Source organism: Piliocolobus tephrosceles, chromosome 1 (genome assembly GCF_002776525.5).
Source record: "Piliocolobus tephrosceles isolate RC106 chromosome 1, ASM277652v3, whole genome shotgun sequence".
Lineage (NCBI taxonomy): Eukaryota > Metazoa > Chordata > Mammalia > Primates > Cercopithecidae > Piliocolobus > Piliocolobus tephrosceles.
Window position 1 is genome coordinate 183,732,279 of NC_045434.1, and position 5,259 is coordinate 183,737,537.

General features: G+C 42.2%; 2 pseudogenes across 1 annotated transcript; one reads left to right on the plus strand and one right to left on the minus strand.

Annotated features, from left to right (window-relative positions):
* Positions 1-958: 958 nt before the first annotated feature.
* On the minus strand, positions 959-2,942 carry LOC111529581 (annotated as a pseudogene).
* A 1,529-nt stretch (positions 2,943-4,471) lies between these two features.
* LOC111529598 lies at positions 4,472-4,990 on the plus strand (annotated as a pseudogene). The gene has a single exon (XR_002727470.2). The product of XR_002727470.2 is annotated as a ferritin light chain pseudogene (transcript).
* The last annotated feature ends 269 nt before the right edge of the window (positions 4,991-5,259 follow it).

Genomic DNA, 5,259 nt, shown 5'->3' on the forward strand with positions numbered 1-5,259 from the left:
TTATGAGTTCATTTCTTCGATAGATATAGGACTATTCAGGTTATCTGTTTCTTCTTGAGTGAGCTTTGGTAGTTTGTGTGTTTCAAGAAATTTGTCCATTTTATCTAGCTTATATAACTTATTAGCATAAAATTATTCATACCATGTCATTCCCTTGCTGTCCTTTTAGAATCGGCAGGATCTATAGTGATGTACCCACTTTAATTCTTGATATTGGTAATTGTTATTTTATCTTTTGTTTCTTTCTGTTTGACTAAAGGTTTATCAATTTTATTGATCTTTTCAAAGAGCCAGATTTTGGTTTCATTATTTTTGTTTTCTATTTTATTGATTTATGTTCTAATTTACCTTTTCTGCTTATTTTGGGTTTAACTTGTTCTTCCTTTTTAAATAACTTAAGGTGAACACTAGATAATTGATTTGAGAATTTTATGATTTTCTAATATAAACATTTAATGCTATAAATCTTCTAAGCATTGATTTAGCTATACTCCACACATTTTGATGTGTTGTGTTTTAGTTTTCATTTAGTTAAAAATATTTATAATTTCTGTCACAGGTTTTTTAGATTTGTATGTTATTTAGAAGTATGTTGTTGTTTAATTTTCTTTTTTTTTTGTAAATGACAAACATTTATTGGTGTCACTTATGGTAGGAAAAACTTCCTACACCAGATGCACATGACCCAATTGTTAAATAGAACATTTTGAAGGTGAACACACACCCTAACCCAGTTTTTACCCACTTTTTAAGATGGCCAATTCTTCTTCTCACCCCCAAAGACTTGTGAGCAACTGCTACTGAAAAGCAGTAAACAGCCGCCTGGGTTGTAGCATTTTCAACTCCACTCTGAGGTGAAGATTCCAATTACATTCGAGACTTAAGTTCTCTCAATTTTTTCCTAACGAAAGTTCCTGAGTCCAGTATTTACAATATTACAGCACTAGCGGATCAGTGTCTACAACTCATCTGTTTCTGCTGTATCCTCTTCACCAGTTGGGGGAGGGCCTGCCCTTCCATAGAATTTGCTGATAATTGGTTGAGCAATTTCTTCTAGTTCCTTCTTCTTAGCTTTGAAGTCTTCAGTGTCAGCATCTTGGTGGCTTTCCAGCCATTCAGCCTTTTCTTCTACAGCTTTTTGCATGGCCTTCTTATCTTCAGAGGAAAGTTTACCTCCCAGCTTTTCTTTATCTCCAAACTGATTCTTTAGAGAATAGGCAAAGCTTTCCAACTCATTTGTAGTATCAATGTGCTCCTTGAAGTTGTTGTCTTCCTCAGCAGACTTCTCAGCATCATTAACCATCCTTTCAATTTCTTCAGGTGTCAGGTGATTCTGGTCATTGGTAATTGTGATCTTATTTTTGTTCCCTGTACCCTTGTCTTCCGCTGTCACTCAAAGAATATCATTCACATCCATCTCAAACGTAACTTGAATCCGTGGGACCCCCACGAGGAGCAGGAGGAATTCCAGTCAGATCAAATGTACCCAGAAGATGATTGTCTTTTGTCAGGGGTCGTTCACCTTCATAGACCTTGATTGTAACAGTTGGTTGATTATCAGAAGCTGTAGGAAAGATCTGAGACTTTTTGGTTGGCACCACTGTGTTCCTTGGAATCAGTTTGGTCATGACACCTCCCACAGTTTCAATACCAAGTGTAAGGGGATACACATCAGGCAGTACCAGGTCACCTGTATCTTGATCACCAGAAAGCACATCAGCCTGGACAGCAGCACCATACGCTACAGCTTCATGTGGGCTTATGCCATGGGATGGTTCCTTGCCATTGAAGAACTCTAACCAGTTGCTGAATCTTTGGAATTCCAGTAAAGCCACCAACAAGAACAATTTCATCAATGTCAGATTTCTTCAAATCAGAGTCTTCGAACACTTTCTGGACAGGCTTCATAGTAGACCAGAACAGGTCCAGTGGAGTTCTTCAAATTTAGCCTGAGTCAGGATCTCAGAAAAGTCTTCTCCTCCATAGAAGGACTCAATTTCAATTCTTGCTTGATGTTGAGAAGACAGGACCCGTTTGGCCTTTTCTACTTTGCGCCGGAGTTTCTGCACAGCTCTATTGTCTTTCCTGACATCTTTGCTGGTCTTCTTTTTGTACATTCAAAAAGTACAAATGCTATTTGTACTTTTTGAAGTGTTCCACGACACGCTGGTCAAAGTCTTCTCCACCCAGAGGAGTATCTCCATTAGTGGCCACAACTTCGAAGACACCATTGTTAATGGTGAGAAGAGACACATCGAAGGTTCCACCACCCAGGTCAAACACAAGGATGTTCTTCTCCCCCTCCCTCTTATCTACGCCATAGGCAATAGAGCTGCTGTAGGCTCATTGATGATCCTAATAACATTTAGGCCAGCAATAGTTCCAGCATCCTTGGTTGCTTGGCGTTGGGCATCATTGAAATAGACTGGTACAGCAACAACTGCATGGATAACCTTCTTTCCCAAATAAGCCTCAGCAATTTCTTTCATTTTAGTGAGAACCATTACAGAAATTTCTTCAGTAGCAAATGTCTTTGTTTGCCCACCTCCAATATCAACTTGAATGTATAGTTTAGTTTTTTTTTCAACCACCTTGAATGGCAAGAACTTGATGTCCTGCTGCACAGACGGGTTGTGCCACCTGCAGCTGATGAGCCGCTAGGCATCAAAAACCATGTTGTCGGCGTTGGAGGTGAGCTGGTTCTTGGCTGCATCGCCGATCATATGTTACCATTCAGGAGTGAAGGCCACATAGGACAGGGTGATGCAGTTGCCCTGATCGTTGGCAATGATCTCCATGCAGCTATTCTTGAACACACTGATGCAGGAGTAGGTTGTCCCCAGGTCGATGCCAGCCACCGTGCTCACATCCTCCTTGTCCTCCTTCTCGGCCCACGCTGCACTGAGCAGCAGCAGCATCGTGGCCACCAGGGAGAGCTTCATCTTGCCAGCCAGTTGGGCAGCAGCAGGCAGGGTGTCGCAGGCAGTCCAGCCACAGGCCGCAGCACAGGAGCGCAGCATGGTTACCGACTTGCAGGTGGCAGGGGCCAGGGTTCACAAGGTGCCATGAACCAGGTGAAGGGCAGGTCTGGAAATGCAGGCCACAGCGCTTACCTCTCACACTCGCGAAACACCCCAATGGGTTGGTCTGTCTGTGCTGTCTCGGCCAGTGTCTGTATTGTTTAATTTTCAAACATTTGAGGGATTTTCAGTTAAAAGATGTCTTTTTGTTACTGATTTCTAATTTAAATTGTGGTCAGTAAGCATACTTTGCATGAGTTTAATCATATTAAGTTGGAGACTTATTTTGTACCCAAATATGATCTTGGTGAATGTTTCATGTGAACTTAAAAAGAATATGTATTCTTCTGTTGTTGAGTGGTGTATTCTATAAGTGTGAGATTTTTCTGAAAATCTACTTCTTATAAATTTTTTGAATTAGTGTTAACATGGTGTATTTTTTACATCCTTGCACTTTTAACCTATATGTGTCCTTATATTTAAAGTTGGTTTCTTGTGGATAACATACAGTTGGATCCCATCTGACACTCTCTGCCTTTTGGGCTGTTTAGACCTTTTTTTTTGAGATGGAGTCTTACTCTGTTGCTGAGGCTGGAGACCAGTGGTGTGATCTTAGCTCACTGCAACCTCCACCTCCTGGGTTCAAGTGATTTTCCTGCCCCAGCCTCCTGAGTAGTTCTGATTACAGGTGCCTGCCACCACACCCAGCTGATTTTTGTATATTTAGTAGAGATGGGGTTTCACCATATTGGCCAGACTGGTCTCAAACTCCTAACCTCCGGTGGTCCACCTGCCTTAGCCTCCCAAAGTGCTGGGAGGCATGAGCCACCGTGCCCGGCCATAGAACTTTACACTTAATAAAGTTATTGATATAAATGGGTTTAACTCTACCATCTTGCTATTTCTTTTTTATTTCCTCATTTGTTCCTTGTTCCTTTTCCCCCTCTTTCCTTGCATTCTTTTGTAATAAATGAGTTTAAAAAATTTCATTTTTAATCTTCAGTATTGGCTTATTTTCTCTTTGTTGTATTAGGTTGGTGCAAAAGTAATTGCGGTTTTTGCCACAACCTTTTGCACCAACCTAATAGTTTTAAGTGGTGAATCCAAGGTTTATATATGCATCTTTATCTTATCACAGTCAAATGTTTCAAATAATATACCACTTTATACAGTGTAAGATCTTTATAATAGTATACTCCCATTTCCCTCATCCTGCTTTTTTTGCTGTTGCTTTAATAAGTTTTACTCGGGCAGTTTGGTGGTCCCGCCGGTCTGTATCTTGCTTCAACAGTGTTTGGATGGAACAGATCCAGGGACTCTTCCTTCCAGCCTCCGACCACCCTCCGATTTCCTCTCCACTTGCAACCTCTGGGACCATCTTCTCGGCCATCTCCTGCTTCTGGGACCTGCCAGCACAGTTTTTGTGGTTAGCTCCTTCTTGCCGACCAACCATGAGGTCCCGGATTCATCAGAATTATTCTACCGACGTGGAGGCAGCCGTCAACAGCCTGGTAAATGTGTACCTTCAGGCCTCCTACACTTACCTCTCCCTGGGCTTCTATTTTGACCGTGATGATGTGGCTCTGGAAGGCGTGAGCCACTTCTTCCACAAATTGGCCAAGGAGAAGCGTGAGGGCTACAAGCGTCTCCTGAAGATGCAAAACCAGCATGGCGGCCGTGCTGTCTTCCAGGACATCAAGAAGCCAGCTGAAGATGAGTGGGGTAAAACCCCGGATGCCATGAAAGCCGCCATGGCCCTGGAGAAAAAGCTGAACCAGGCCCTTTTGGATCTTTAGGCCCTGGGTTCTGCCCACACAGACCCCCATCTCTGTGACTTCCTGGAGACTCACTTCCTAGATGAGGAAGTGAAGCTCATCAAGAAGATGGGTGACCACCTGACCAACCTCCACAGGCAGGCTGGCTGGCCTGGCGGCTGGGCTGGGCAAGTATCTCTTCCAAAGGCTCACTCTCAAGCATGACTAAGAGCCTTCTGAGCCCAGCGACTTCTGAAGGGCACCTTGCAAAGTAATAGGGCTTCTGCCTAAGCCTCTCCCTCCAGCCACTAGGCAGCTTTCTTAACTACCCTAACAAGCCTCGGACCAAATGGAAATAAAGCTTTTCGATGCAAAAAATAAAAATAAATAAATAAATAAATAAAAATAATAAAAAATAAATTTTACTTGTACACATGGTATAACTAACTTCCACAGTACTTTGTTATTACTTTTTATTAAAACCA